The sequence below is a fragment of the Pelodiscus sinensis genome, chromosome 1 (genome assembly GCF_049634645.1).
Source record: "Pelodiscus sinensis isolate JC-2024 chromosome 1, ASM4963464v1, whole genome shotgun sequence".
Taxonomy (NCBI): domain Eukaryota; kingdom Metazoa; phylum Chordata; order Testudines; family Trionychidae; genus Pelodiscus; species Pelodiscus sinensis.
Window position 1 is genome coordinate 309,921,352 of NC_134711.1, and position 17,156 is coordinate 309,938,507.

General features: G+C 37.5%; 1 protein-coding gene across 2 annotated transcripts in view; it reads right to left on the bottom strand.

The window, feature by feature from the left end:
* Positions 1 to 17,156, bottom strand: part of TMEM135 (transmembrane protein 135) — a 357,787-nt gene that overhangs the window by 136,440 nt on the left and 204,191 nt on the right. The gene's annotated exons all lie outside the window — the stretch shown is intronic.

Below are 17,156 nucleotides of genomic sequence, written 5' to 3' on the forward strand. Positions count from 1 at the left end.
ATTCCTTCAGAATAGCAGGGCAAAGCCACAAAGTCCCAATCTAATACACATTGAAGTCAAAGAGAATCTTTCCACTGACTTCAGGTGGCCTTTGGATCAGACCATAGGAGGGGAGTGTATATCTATGCACCACATTTGCATGCTGGGGATAACACTTAAATTCACTTTTTTCTAGACATCCCCTCTTTTAATCTCAACTTCTAAGAGGAAGAGGGTAGGAGCACAATGGGATAGAGACTTAATTCTCTTCAAAGGGAAGGAAAAAGCTTTGTATTTGCTTACTTGTAATCACATACAAGGGTTTTTTCTGCTAACTTTTGTAGTAGAGCACAACAAGCTAGCACGAACAAGCTCTATAAGGTTCTTGAATTATGTTGAATTATGTTGAATTATGTTGAAACTGTATTTTGATACATTATGACAAATTCAAGTATCAAAACCCAGCTTTTTATAATTTAATATTTCTGTTGAAATAATAAAGAATACCCTTGGAAATAAAAACCGTAGGAAAATGAATTACCTTTTCAATGAGCACCTAAAATAAAGTTTTGTTAAGAGAAAAGCAACTGCTTGACAAGTGGACTACAGTAAAATTTCTCTATCTATCCATAGATATACAGTAGACTTCCGATAATCCGGAACCTATGGGACCTAGGTGGTGCCGGATTATCAGATATGCCGGACTATCAGGAGGTACTATAAAATGGTTATATATATACTGTATACATTATATACTGTATATAAAGTATTCTTAACCCTTTTTATTGTACATACTGTATACAGTATACTGTAATGTTTTAGTTGTTTTATGCCTTTTTTACCCTTTTTGCTCAGTTCAGCTGCTGCCGCTGTTACCTTGTGACTCATTTTTTGCCGAAGCTCACTCACTAGGCTCTTGCCATTTTGATGCCGGACTATCAGGAGTGCTGGACTATTGGATGCCGGACTATTGGGAGTTTTACTGTACATACTAAATGTGACCTTGCCTCATTTTCAGTTTATTTCCTGAAATAGCCCATCTTTAAATACTCCCAAACTATAATATTATTTTGTACAATATATTTTGGGGTTTTTTTTTAGTTGTGTGGTGCATTGTTTTAGTCTTCCCTGAGAGCAAATAGTATGGCTGCTGTGATGACACCTTGTTAAAGACTCCTTGGATGGTCAGAAACTTAAATTATGAACACTTATTTATCTTGACTATATTTTAAAGCAAGTCAATTAACACTTCTTAAAAACATTAATAGACATGTTATATTATATGGTAAACACATTTTTCAGTAACTAGCAAAAAAAAGTAACAAGCAAAAGAAGTTTTCTTCCAAGTTTTTGTAAATCGCAAACCAATGATGCTACAGGAGAAAAAATCTTCTACTATTTTTCAGGGTTTCTTGCAGTTCATGGTTTAATATTTTTTCAAATAAAATTCTTCAAAGCACAGACTACAGACAATCCTGTATGAAATATTTTCAAAACACTCATAAATCAATGTAAATGTCAGCCTAGCCATGTCTAAACACAGTGTTGTCCTTGTCTAAGAAGCTGGAATGAGATGAACAAGCAGTATCTCAGCATGGCAGAACAACTCAATAACTTCATGTGGTGAAGATGATTAGGAGTGAAGTGGAGTCATACGGTCACATGTAATCCTTCATAATGCTCAGGCACTTGGAAACTGAAATGATTCAACTTTCTCTACTTTCAAATTTAAGTAGTCATGCACTCACAGTGCTGTAAACAGTGCTAATTGCAGTGGAGGTTGATGCACAAACATGCTATATTTAACTATGTTCCACAAGCATCAAACAATGTATAAAAAAAACCCCTGTGTGCTGAAAACAATAAATTGCAGTAAAAATGAGGGGAAGTAAAAAGTCACGTAAAAACATTGGTTTTCAAAAAAATGCAAATTAAAGTAATTAATGTTTTAATAGAAAAAAAACCCTTGAGGAGAACATATGGTTTTTGATATATATTGTTTATGAATGTCATGAGACTTGAAACTGTTCTATGTGTACATTCTTTCCTTCTAATTACGTTATGATCCATATTATAAAAGTAGTGATATTGGTATAAACTATACTTCATAAAGTGAGATCTTGGCTTTAACTGACAAAAAAACTGCATAGACCCCTCCCCCCATGTGACTATAATTAATTGAACTACATCATTCTGAACTAGCAGTATTAAAATAAATATGAGTCTTTTTATAGGTTCATTAATAAGCAAATCTGCATGCCAGGTGATTTCTCTGACCAATGATAACTTAGCACAAGGTCAGGAGGAAAGTGTAAATGCATATGATGGCTACGAATAAGGAAGTTCTCCTTTAAGTAATCTGATGTAAAAACCACAGTGTTCTTTTCATTACAATTATAAATGGGTTAACATAAGTGCCTTAAATTAGATCAGCATAATAATAAGGTTATAATTCCAGTAAGTGGTCTTTACAATATAACAAGCCACAAGAACAGTGCTCAAGTGATTTGAAATGTAAGAAAAGTCCAGAGATGGATTTGCAATTATGAATTAGCACCTGATGTTGCAAGTGCTTACATCCGTGAATTACTTTACACATATGATACTCTCATTTATGTCCATGTGTTTAAAGTTACTAATATGTGTTTACAGGATCAGGCACTTACTATTCTGGTGATATTCAAATGGTTTTAAATATTTATATAAAGAGGAGCTGGGCTCCGTAGTTAAAGTTGAGTTCCTTTTGCTTTTAGTGGAGGAGATACAATCCCTTTAATTTGCAAGAAAAATATGGCACATCTTCCTCTAATGTAATTCAATGAGCATAGAATGTGTTTTCTGAGAAATTAGTAATCATTAGGATAAAATCTGGTGTCTAAATATCATCTTAATCTAATCTGGTACCATAAACACTAAAATCCCCATTCATTATTGTATCATTATTGCATGACAGAATTATGATTTTTTTTTGTTGCCTTATCTGTCCATTTCTTATCTTAACATGTTTGGATTTCTTATAATTGTAATCTTAACTCTGAATTTCCTGTTTTTATACTGATTGGTGTGGGATAATTGTAACGTCCCTGTAATTTTTTTTACATTTAAATTACTGATATATAAGTTCAATTTAAATCAATGTTAATAGTTTATTTTGTTCTAATTTTTGTTTTTGTGCATGGAAATAATTAATTTAAATTTACTACTTATTTTTAATATACTCCTATCAACCTGAAAATAATAGCCTCTTCCATACCAGATGTGTCCTTTGCTATATGACCCATTCTTCCCTTCGCATCAAATGGTTCCTGCTGTTTTTATAACTCAAAGCTACATTCAGTTCCTTATCATTGTTGAACATCTCTGTAAACTATTTTGAATAAATTTTGTAAGCACAGCTATGGAAATAGCGCATGTTAAGTAAGCCAACAAAACATTATTTTATAATTTTTATTAGATATGAGAATAAAAAACAAAGTAGTCATTTTCCCTGCCTTTGCCCTCCTGTATCCCATAGCTCTGTATCACATACCTCCATTCTTGACACTAATCTGAATGTCTTCTCTTTCTCTCAAGTTACCTTACTTGTTTTTAATTTTTCTTATCTCACTTGTATTCTTCATTCAGTCAAATAATAGTAATAGATTCTATCATGACTCAATTTGGCTTCTTTTTTGATGGAGAGCTTTGTTATTAGTAGTATGGTAAACTCAAAACTGGCAGGAAATTTTAGTCTAAGCAAGTTTAAGAGACTTAAAATATTTGGCAAATGCTTACTTGTTTCCTTATATTTAAAAAAATGTGCATTTATTACATTTACTTAAAAATGTCATGTTTTTTTTTCAAAAAATACAACAAATAAAAAATGTCCACACATACTAGGGAAAAAGTAAAACAAGAATTCTCAAACATCGTAATTACTGTTAATATGCCAAATAATTATATTATGGAATGGAATACAACTAATCAGTGTGTTCCCTCTAAGTTGCCCAGACATCCAAGAGGCATTCAAGTGTAGTCCACTGGATTAGTAGAGCCGTGCATATCCAGTGACTTGTGTTCCAGTGTCCCTCCCCCTGCTGCTCTCCAGACAGGTTGCTCCTCTCTCTGCGTTGGAGCCCCCAGTCCCTCCTGAGACCTCCTGCTCCCTTTACAGAGAGGAAGGGGGCACTGATGTCAGAGTGTCTCCCACCTCATCCCCTCCCATGTACTCCATCTCCACAGAGTGGGGGGAGGGGCACGGGGCTCAGGAGTGGGATGGAGTTGTTGGCGGCTGCTGCATCTGAAAGAGTCTTCAGACTGGTAAGTGACTCTGAGCTTAAAGAGACACTACTCAGTCTCTCAAACTTCCCCAGCAGCCAGCGCACACATGCTGTCGATTTGTCTCGTACAGTGCAATGTACATATATTTTCTCTAAACTTTTTTCTTTCAAAGTGCTGTTATTTTAGTGTTTTGTCTGATCTATACATTTCATAGTTTTATTTCGCTTTATTTCTCTTATGAGAAATTGAATTAAATTGAATTATTTGACTAGAGTTCAAAAATACCTAAATCTGTCTTGTTGGAGTAATTTTTAAAAGAAAATATATATCAAAATTTTATTTGTTTAAAATATATATTATATTTAGGCTTTTTGTTTTTACTGGTGGTGCACATCCGCACATTACTTCCATATTGGTGCACCTAAAAATGTATTACACACATGAATGGAAAACATTAGAAGGAATATTGCAACTGATTTTTGAAAATTATGAACAAGCTAAAATACCTAATACAAATTCTTTGTTCTGCAATAATTGCTAAAATAATGTTACAGTACATTTATACTGAAGCATTTAAGAAATATAAGAACTATATACTATAAACACACTATGCAATACTGTACTTCTAAAAAGAATTACAACCAGGAACCCATGCACACATACACACTTTCTGTGACAAAAAGATTATGCATATTTTGACAACAGATACAACCACAGAGTCAGTTACATCTAAACCATTGCCTAGAACAGCTCTTAAAAATATACAGTATGTAGGAAGAGAAAATCTTTCCATGTCTCTTTATTTTTAGGATGTTATGAGAGAGAAAGGATGTCTCAAATATTTGAAATGAAACTCAGTTCAATAAACAAACATTGTATCTACTGCTATCACTTGTATGTTAAATTTCTCTTTAAAATATGCATACAATACAAGAATCTAAGCAAGCTATCAACATTTTTATATTAAAAATCCACCTAACATGATAGATTTTGATACACCCCAAGAAATCCACAAGTGACAGAATGCTGAATAAACCTCCACAGGGAGTTTTATGCCAGTTAAACTATACAGGATCAGACTCAAAGTCTCTAGAAAGAAAACTATAAAATATATAAGGGAGCTAAACTTTACTCCCTCAAATAGTATGTCACTTTTTCTCTTATGGAAGTCACAAAAATTAGCAGCTTAAACTTGCACAGCAATTGGAATAAGGGCTGCTCTGAGTTACATCGGTGTAATGGGGAACCCTTTTTGGGTTGGGGGCCACTGACCCACAGAAAAATCAGTCAGGGGTCACACACAAGTGAAAAGTAAAAAAAAAACAAAAACCCCCAAAATCCCAAACTGATGTGGCCCCCAATGGAGAAGGAGAAAGACATTCCCCTCCCACACCAGAGCATAGGGGGGCCCACCCTAGTAGATTTTTTATGCTACAGTCCCACTGTGGAACAGCAGAGGGGCTGGAGCGCCAGCACGGTCTCCCCAATGTTTTGGGGGGGGGGGCCAGATCCAGACAAGCCGGGGGCTGCATCCAGCCTCTAGGTCTGAGGTTCCCCACCCCTGGTGTAAACCCTCAACTGCATAACAGAGCACATTATAGCCCATGAGTGTTTACAATTCTGTAAATAAGGATTATGTTAAAATTATTCAAATTAAGATATTTTAAGGTATAATTAGTGATACATTTAAACATAATGTTACAAATGGTATGTTACAGCAACATTAGTAGACCTTTAAATATTACTGAATCTACATGTAATACTGAAATATAGGCCAGGTTACTTCTACAAATATTACAAATGCAATAAATACAAAACCAACAATAAATTTTGTTAGCAGCCTTTGCATGTCTCTTACAAGACTTACAATTATGCCTTCTTAATTCATGCTATAGATCTTTTGGAATTATGATTCCATGGACTTATGATTTCCCTATTTTTTCAGGGGGTCATAATCGCTGAACAAGTACAAGGTCTGATATTACCCTACAAAAAAAATTAAAACTGATACTTCCCCTTCAACTATTAGCACTGTTGAAAAGTTATTTCTTTTACAACGCACATGTACTAAACTAGTATATCCAGAATTAACACTATGCAAAGGATGTGTTGTGAATATAACTATCAAATTTCTGCATTGTATCCAACGACAGGAAAGATATCCCAATGGGCCCTATGGAAATCATGAATAGTCACAGGGTGAGGTAAACTTGTTATGTATCCAAAACTAGTTAAGGAGCAGAAAAAATAATAGGAACTTTCACCCCTTTAATATAGTTTCCCAGTGTTACATACTAGGCCCACTGTTTTTCAATCTATTTATTAATGACTTAAAAGAACAGTGAAATAGATGTTTGTAGGTTACAAAATATTTTAGGTAAATCAAGATTAGGGAATATTAGGAGAAACTTGAGGAAAATCTAACAGAACCAGATACCTGGATGGCAGCTGAATTTAAATTAGGGATGTCAGCATGTAGTTGACTACCCAATTAACCGATAAGCCTGGGTTTATTGGATAATCCTAACTACATGCACTCTCCCCCTTGGCGGGGGGCGGAGGGGAGAAATGGTGACCATGGGGATCCAGCTTTTAAGACGGCCCTCTATGAGCATCAGATCCCACCCACCCCCTGTGTTGCTACCTCTATTAGACAGGAAGCAGCACAGAGGGTAAGGTGGAAGCTGGTATACACGGGAAGCTGGCTTTCAAGCCAGCTGCCCGCCTGTATTAGCTCCTGCGGAGCCACTTCCCTCCCTCTTCCCCTCCCCGCACTGCTACATCTCCATCAAAGGCATCAGTGTAGGGTGGAGGGGGCAGGCAGGAGCCAATACGCATGCGGATCCAGCCTTTAAACTGACTCTCCATGGGTGTCAGCTCTGCAGGCTCTGGGTGTTTGAGTATGAGAGAAGAGTCTGGGCTGAGGCAAGTGATTGGGGTATGGGAAGGGGCTGAGGGCTTGACTGAGAGTGCAGGCTCTTGGGTAGGGCTGGGGAAGAGGAGCTTGAGGGGGTCTGAGGTATGGGGGGGCTCTGGACTGGGGCCGGAGGTTAAGGTGCTGGGCAAGGTGCAGACTCTAGGAGAGTGGTTTAGTATGGGAGGGAACTCTGGGCTGGGGTAGGGGGTTGAATTCATGTGGTTACACAAATATTCAATTACTCAATACCTAACATCCCTAATATATTTCATGATTAAATTAACTTGCACCACATATATTTTATTATACAGAAGTGAATTAATTTTCATATCTCAAAGAAATCAGACTTATATGCTGCTCACAGTGCAAATCTTAACACAACTTTAACTGTGGTGTCCCAATATAATCCGAGAGAGACACAAACACACACATACAGAGTGGGAACTATGTCTACATCTTTGTTTGAAATGACACTCACCCAGCTGCTTGCACCTTCTTCATTGACTGCTGGAATTTGCATGTGTTCTAGTAGCAGATTTCAAAGAATGTCTGTTCAGATAAATCATGCCTCAGATGGATGTTTGGTCACAGTGAAAGGGTTTTAATGGAATATCCAATGCATCAATCCATAACTGGTTAACAGAAAATACAGTAGCAATACACTACAGCAGAGAAACAGACTGTAATAAACTAGCATGTAAATTAGAGTTAACTTTAATCAGATCATTAATTTTGTAAAATACAGAGATGGGGAAAATATTTATTTTTATGTGAATTGTTTAAAGTTTATTATCCAGTACATTTAAATATTAAAAATGATAGCTAAGGTTTATTTAAATTTTAAGATTTTTCATATTTACTATATGGCACATCATCAGAAAGAAATTTAAAATGGTTTAAAGTAGCAGGTCATAAGATAAACACAATGAAATGTGATTGTCCATAACAGTATAGCATCATTAATATACAAAACCACCACAGAGGTTTCATGAAAAAATGTTAATCTGACAGGCTGTAACTCTTCATTAACAAACAGAAGGTATATTTTAATATGGAGTGGAATAACCCAGACATTTTTTTATATTCAGAAATCAAGTTAATTCGCATGCATGAATCTTTAATTCCAACTTGCAAAGATTTATACGTGCGATTTAGCTGTAAACATATAAAAAGTTCCCAAAATCTTTGGCAGGATCATGGTCCAATAATTTTACAAAAATCCTGTCAAAGTTAACAACAGTTTAAAAAAGGGGGATGGGCAGGTTCGGTCACAGAGATCCCCTTGAGACTATCACTTGGTGTACTGAAATGACCACTTTCAGTGTCCGTGTTGCCCAGCTGTGGGCTGTGACCCCCAACTCAGTGCTATCACTGGAGCAGACCAGAGAATCTGACTCAGCAGAACAGGGTGATAGAGTGCTCTAGAGGGCAGGTAGCTGGGTTCAGTGGTAATTCTAATTTCAAATACACAAATATTCACAGGGGATTACAAGTTTTCCAATCATAGGTTACATGCAATATTTTGCATTAAGCATATTTGAATTAGGCATGTTCATAGGCATATTTCCATAGAGAACATGGAGTGCAACCAGAGCAGCCAATAGAATTGCTGGGTCCCTGGAAAAGGTGGAGGTGGCGGCTCTGTGCTCTTGGAAGAGGTGGTGCTTCAGATAGAAGGGGCAGGGCACAGGGTTAGCCTTCCCCAGGTGCCCTTCAGCACCTGGGGCTCTGGTGGTAATTCAAAAGGCCCAGGACTCCAGCAGTCTCTGCTACTGTTGTAGAAGTAGTGGTGGCCGGAAGCCCTGGGCCCTTTTAAATCACCAGGCCTTGGTGCAGTTGCCCCCTATGCAACATAGCACGGGGAAAATCACACTGATCAGAAGACTTGCAGATGATGTGTAATATGACCTCTTTTCAAATAAAACTCCTTCCTTGATATCTTTAAGAAAACAGTTAATACTTTAAAAAAGTTAGCCCCGCATCTGGATTTTCTACTATATCTGCCTTCTACATGCAATGTCCCTTTATTATCGGATTATAAACTCTTTAGGACAAGGTTTGTCTGTATTTCTTGTGTTTATATAGTGCAAGTCACATTACTGCTAATAACCAATAAGATAACATGTAAAATCTAACAGCTGCGGCATCTAACCTTGTGTTGTAATTTGGTCTTTAGAAACACCAAGGGTTTTTTAATTTTTAAAATTTTAAAACCATGTAACTTAATTTTATATCTATATAGTATCTCAATACCAGAATTATACAGTACAATATTTCATATGTACGATGGAAAAAAAATGCATTTCTTTTTCCTCATAGGTCAATATGCAGGGCAACAATACTTTAAAAAAAAAAAAGTGTAACAGCTTTTTGAGAACATTTTGGGAGGAGGGGAAGGCATGATAAACACTAATTTAAAATGCTTCTCACGTTTCCCATGATGGGAACCTCCATAATGTACAGCTGACATTAGCTGTCATCATATGATAAAATTAACCCCTCAGGATAATAAGGTCTATTAACAAATTGCATTTTATACTCACTAACTATAGTAGAAGAGATATATAATCAAAAGAACTGTTCAGAAGATGGTGAGAGCAAAGATCACATTATGTGTTGAATGAAAAATGTAAATACATGCTATATGCATTGGATTTACTCACAAGCATGTAAAGCATGTACCATACTTTTTCATATGGTAAGGATGTTTCCATGTATTATGAAAATAAGAAAGTAAAAACCACTTTCAAATAATGAGAACTTTAAATCATATTGGAAAAATATTAGAATAGCTTTAATGTGTGTTTTATAACTGTAAAATAAAACAAAACACCCAACTCTCAAGAACTCGGGTACAAATATGCCCTGATTCAAATTGAGGTACCTAGATTTTGCAAAGGAAAATAACAACATAAAGAAATGTTGCACCTTTCATTGTGAATGATTCCATGTGCCTTACAAAATATATATAGTCCAATTGGGAGGGAAATAAATTCTGAAAGCAACCACTTGTAGGATAAGAAGTGAGAAAAAGGGAAATCTAGCCAGCCAATGGCTGCTATTACAGAAATCTTTCAGGTCTGAACAGAGAAAGCAGAATCCTTTTCTAGTAAGGCTTCATTAATAAGACTTGTATATAGTACCCTGTGCAGAACTTATTTAATATACCTAATCAGCACAGACCCATTATAGTTTCCCATAATTGAGCGAAACAGAGGAAAGTATAAATGAAATTACATCCTTCGCCCTAAAGTAGGGATGCTAAAATGTGTTTAATTAGGTAATGAGCTGGCTCACCAGTCATATTGCAGAGCTGCTGGCCCTCCTACTCCCTTGGGCATGCTGCTGCCTCTATATCAGACTTCTGGCCCCCAGACTCCAGCAAACAGGTTAAACATCAGCTCACTAGAACTGATTTACAATGAGAGTACATCTAGACTGTGGGGGATTTTTTGGGATACCGGGAATGCATTTGCTCATCCACTTTTTTTTTTTTGGTCCACAAGAAAAAAGGGATCTTCCAAGAGAGGAGGTTTTTGTGAAATTTGGCCCAGTGTAGACGGGCAAAATTTCAGAAAAGCCTCTTCTGACAAAAGTATTAGAAAAAGGTGTGAAAATTGCAATTTGGGTACCTTTTTCCGAAAAACCATCGTAGTGTAGACATAGCCTGACTGGGAACAGGTTCCACCCTACTTAATCTAACTTCTGCAAAGTATCAGTGTTCAGCTCTCCTCCTTAATGGGCAGTGCAGCCAGAAATATGAAACTTTGATCTCCCTAGGAAAGCGGAAATGATTCTATTATTCATGGAAGGAACAGTGCTCTGTGATCTCCATGAATCACTGAATTCCAGCTAGTAGATAGATGTCATGCTTCTCTCTTTCTAGAACCCTTCTCCATGACCTCTAACTAGCATAAATATCACTTTATCTGGTTCACTAACCACAGTATCATAGAAATGTAAGGTTAGGAGGAAGCTTCAGAGGTCACATAATCCAGCCTCCAAAACTTGATGGGACCATCCATGACAAGTGTTCGTCTAACCCAATCTTAAAAATCATCTCTGAAACCTTATTCCAGTGCTTAATTATCCTTAAAGAGATTTTTCCTAATATCTAACCTTAATCTCCCTTGAAGAAGATTAAGCCCATTACTTGTTGTCATAGCTTCAGTGGACAGAAAACAACTGATTGCCACCTGCTTTATAGCAGTCCTTAACTTATTTGAAGATTGTCTTTAGGTCTCCCATCAGTTTTCTTTACTCAAGATTAAACACGTTCAGATTTTTTAAAAATTTCCTCATAAATCAGGCTTTTATAATTTTTGATGCTCGCATCTGGATTCTCTCTAATTTATCTACATCTTTCCTAAAGCGTGATACCCCAGAACAGGACACAGTACTCCAGCTGAGGCCTTACCAGTAATGAACAGAGAAGGACAATTACCTCACAAGTCTTACCCAGTTAATATATGCTAGAATGATCATAGAATACTAGAACTGGAAAGGACCACTAGAGATCATCAATTCCAGTCCCCTGCCTTTACAGCAGGACCAAGCACCATCTAGATCATTCCTGATGATATCTATCCAATCTGCTCTTAAATACTTCCACAACATTGGTAGGCAATTTATTCCAGCGTTTAACCACCCTGACAGTTAGGAAGCTTTTTCTAATGTCCAACCTGAACCTCCCTTGCTGAAATTTAAACCCATTGCTTTTGTCCTATTATCAGAGGCCAAGGAGAACAATTTTTCTCACTCTGCCTTGTAACACCCTTTTACACACCTGAAACCTGCTATCACGTCCCTTCTCAGTCTTATCTTTTCTAAACTAAACAAGTCCAATTTTTTCAGTCTCTCCTCACAGGTAATGTTTTCTAGACCTTTAATCGATTTTGTTGATCTTCTCTGGACCTTCTGCAATCTTCACCACATCTTTCTTGAAATGTGTTACCCAGAAATGGACACAATATTCCAGTTGAGGCCTAAGTAGTGCAGAGTAGAGCAGAAGAATGACTCCTCGTGTCTTGCTCACAACACTCCTGTTAATGCATCTCAGAAATGTCACACTGTTGACTTACATTTCACTTGTGGTCCACCGTGACCCCTAGATCTCTTTCTGCAGTACTCCTTCCTAGACAGTCACTTCCCATTCTGTATGTGTGAAACTAATTGTTCCTTCCTATGTGGAGTACTTTGCATTTGTCCTTACTAAACTTACCTCAAACCATTTCTCTAGTTTGTTCAGGCCATTCTGAATCATGACCCTATCCTCCAAAGCATTTGCAACCTCTATCATCTGCAAACTTAATAAGCAGAACTCTCTATGCATCATCTAAATTGTTGATGAAGATTTTGAATAGAACCGGCACCAAAACAGACCCCTGCAGAACCCTACTTGTTATCCCCTTCCAGCATAACTGTGAACTGTTAATAACAGTTATCCAGCCAGTTATGCACCCATCTTATAGTAGCCCAATCTAAGTTGTATTTGCCTAGTTTATTGATAAGAGGGTCATGCAAGACCATATCAAATGCTTTACTAAAGTCTAGGTATATCACGTCCACCACTTCTCCCTTATCCACAAGACTTGATATCCTACCAAAGAAAGCTATCAAATTGGTTTGACATGATTTGTTCTTTACAAATCAATGCTGGCTGTTACCTAACAAGTTATTTTCTTTCAGATATTTGCAGATGAATTCCTTAATTACCTGCTCCATCATCTTTCTTGGCACAGAAGTTAAACCAACTGGTCCGTAGTTTCCTGCATTGTTCTTATTCCCCTTTTTATAGATGGGCACTATATTTGCCCTTTTTCAGTCTTCTGTTATCTCTCCCGACTTCCAAGACTTTTCAAAGATGATTGCTAAAGGCTCAGATACCTCCTCTATCAGCTCCTTGAGTATTCTAGGATGCATTTGATCAGGCCCCGGTGGCTTGAAGATATTTAAGTAATTTGTCTAAGTAATTTTTAACTTTTTTTTTTTTTATTTTAACTTCTAAACAAAGAAGTTACTTACCCTGTGCAGTAACGATGGTTCTTTGAGATGTGTGTCTCTGGGGATGCAATCCAATATCGGTGTGTCCTCCCACCGCCATATTCTGAACTGGAGGGTGGCAGAGAAGTATATTTTCTGGCCGAAGAGATATAATCATTTATGCTCTTTCTCTTGAGGTATATACTTGTACTAGGGGTGTTTTGAGTTGTGATTAACCAAGTCCATGACAAATGACCTTGAGTGGGGATGTGAGAATAGGAAATCTATCCCTTTTGCTGGGACAAAGTATTTTCTGTCTGCCCTGCGGTTGATGAGGGGAATAGAGACTGGCATCTGCAGAGTATATCCGATGGCTCCAAGATAGCCTCATTGATGGGTAATGCTATCTTTGATGATTTAGCCAGTTGGAGTATTTTGAGAGATTTATATTGTTTGTCTTGCATTTCTTGGAGAGTAAAGTCCTGAGATTGAGCCACTTGTTTGAATAATTCTTGAAACTGTTTTAGGTTGTCTGCTGGTAGAGAGGGCGATACTTGGAAAAGTACCTCATCTGGGACACAGGAAAACAAAGGGACCTGTGAAGAGCTCTCCGAATTGGATTGAGGTAAATTCTCATCAACATGTGCTAGATCTGCCTGGGTTGTTACCAAGGGATGGGCACTAAAAGGTGACAAATGTGCCTTAGTGGCTGGAAACTATGTAGCTGTATGTGCTGGTATAGAGGCTGGTATATCTCCTGTGCAGTGGCAATATTGGTTCCATGGCTCCCAGAGAGGCCACTGAGGTTTAAGCTGTTGTGGTGGATATGAGCATAAGCCACAGAAGTTGAAAAGGATGGTGTTGATTGGAGTGCCATGAAGCCACTGATCCCATTAAGAATAAGTGATGTGATGAAAATCTACTCCACTACCTGCTGCCATATTCAGTTCACAGTGAGAATGGTGTGGGAGAATGGGAAAAAGCTTCTACACTTTGTTGATATGGACTAGAGTAAAGTAACATCAGGGTGTGTGGTGAAGGTACTTCCTGCATCAGTGGAGATGGTGTATCTGATTGTGGGGCTTTTTGTAAGTGGTGCATCCTTTTAGCCACATTCTTATGCTCTGGTGTCAGAACAGACTTTAACTCTGTCTGACGGGAACCAGATTGCTCAATCAGTGTCAGGATGCCTGTGGGTGCAGTGGCAGCATATCTAGTTTTATCAGTGCCGGCCGGTTAACTGCATCAGTGGGTGCCAAGCGTCTCAGTGCTGACTCAGCTCTCTTAGCTGAGGTTGGTCTTCGCTTCTCCGTGGTGCCAGAAGTGGACGGCATCGGGGAATGGGCGGCCTGGGATGTAGTGGGCAGCGATCATTGCTTTAAGTCTCGGCTTGACAAAGCCCTGGCTGGATTGATTTAGTTGGCATTGGTCCTGCCTTGGGCAGGGGCTGGACTTAATGACCTCCTGAGGTATCTTCCAGCTCTATTATGCTATGATCATTCCAGGAAGCTTGTAGCACTCGAGAGCCTCTGTGGAGCAATGAACTAGTCCTCTCATGGGGTGCTGAGTATGCCCATGTATCTGGAGACATGTCCCCCAGTGGTTGGAGGGATTTCTCCCAGACAAGGCTCTTCAGCCTCATTTCACAGTCCTTCTTTGCTCTGGCCATCATGCTTTAACAATGCGGGCACTTTTGCGCTACGTGAATTTTGCCCAGGCATTTATTACAGAACGCATGTCCATCAGAAATCGGCTCAACATTCCCAATAGGATCCATTAAGAGGTTGATATTTTTGTTTCTGTGAAACTTTTCCAGAACATAAAACACGTTGCAAATTACAATAATCTATACTACTCGTACTGCTCTGTATATGCCATTAAAACTAGATATACCAAAAGCATGGAGCACTCTGCACTAAAACCTTATAGATGAAGTATAACAAATGAACAACGAATAAATAAATCCTGGGGATCATAATGAAAACAACATAATCTGTGGTGTTTTAGTATTAAGAGTGATTTCAAATACACAGTTAAATATTTAATTATATTAAACAGTAATACAAAAATATTTTGGAACCATTTTGATGTTAGCTCATGGAAAACTAAAGGTTTCAACTTGATTGTTTAATTTTACTTACAAGTGTATTCATAAATTTCAAATCAATAATATAAAATTATGTAATTTTTTTATTAAAGAAACATATTAACTGCATTTTATATAAGTATATCTCTCTTCTAAAGATATCATGTTGACTAAATTCCTAATTTTGGGATTAATGCGTCTAGTGTGAAATAAATAGGAATTCCTAAAGTACTTAAAAATGCTTAAAAGCTTCAGCAGGGTAGCTGAGTTAGTCTGTAACTGGGAAAATTTAAACAACAAATAGTCTTTGCAGCACTGTAAAGACTAACAAAACCTGTAGATGATATCATAAGCTTTTGCAGGTACAACCCTTTAAGACACTACTAAGCACAATTTCAAGCATTGTATAAAATAGTGCTGCACTTCATTAGTTACTAAATATTGATAAACTCTTCATGTTTCTCATTAGCATGACTGTTGCTCTACCTAACAACTATTTACATATGAAAGGCGTGATCCATTTGGTCTTTGATAAAGAACAAACAATTTTTAGTAGAGTGTAATAACCTAATAAGAGGTTAGCTGATGAGAATTGTAGGAAAAATAGCTCTATACTGAAACCTCTCCAACGCACACAACTGTAAACAGAGGACTCTTTTTTGTTAATGAAGTTGATTTACCAGTAAGATCTTCAAATACAACATCAAAGAGCTCAAGCACTCTTCTTTATTCTTTCTGACTACATTTACTTTCCTTTTGAACTGTCTCATTAAGGATCACAGAGGTAAACACAGACATAGAGCTTTATCTAGTGAAAGATTAAAGGACTCCACACAACATCATTCACTTTGAAAACTGGAATACCTCCTAAGATGATTCTCTGTCTTGTGGTACAGCAGTATATGTAGACTTAGATACTGAAACTGAACATGTCCTATTTGCATAGTTGCAAGTGCTGTAAAGGCCTCTTTGATAAAAGACACAAACTGTTACAAGTTACGGTGAAGGGACAAAATGGTGTGCCACCTGATTATAAAATCTTAGTTACATGAAATTGGTTAACATTTTCAGAATTATGGGCCTTTTGGCAATTCAAATGCCCTTATTTAATTCAATATTTACCAAAGTCTGAGATTTAGTTGGGATTGGTCCTGCTTTTAGTAGGGGGTTGGACTCAACCTCCTAAGGTCTCTCCCAACACTATGATTTTATGATGCACTACATCATCACAGCTATGCCATTTTAGCATTATACTACACGTGCTTCATAAATCAATGGAAGGTGTTTTTCTGTAAACATAGTTAATCCACCTCTCCAAGTAGCGGCTGCTAAATTGATAGAAGAATGCTTAAGGCTTATTGCCACTTACTGGGAAATTGACACTGTAAAGATTAATCTCCTGGGGCTTCGTTTAGCCTGTTTAGTAAGGACCAACTAAATCAATCGCTGATGGCACCCCTTTCGACTTGGTATTCTACCAAGTCATGAGGAGTAAGTGAAGCTGACAGAAGAGTTTCTCCTGTTGAGCTCTCGTAGTGGGAATGCAGCTTAAATTCAACCTATGTATTCACATAGCCGGAGTTGTTTATCTAAGATCCACTTTCACTCCTAGTATAGACCTGGCCTTAGCTGTGGCTACAATGGGGGTTAGGTTGACCCAACTATATCACACAGAGCATGGAATTTCTCATAGCCCTGAGCAACACAACATAGCCGAACTAATTTTTAGGTGTAGTCCAGGTTTAAACTGTGGCTAAGTGCTATTCAGAAAGTTCAAAGAAACCCAGTTGATGGATCATCCTAAAAGAACAAGCATGTTGGCCTGAGTCTACAGAGCCTATGAGACATGAACAGCAATTTGTTTCAACTCACATATCTATTATAGCTGGCTTGTGGTAGCACTCAGGAGGTGTATCACCCTTTTATGCCACC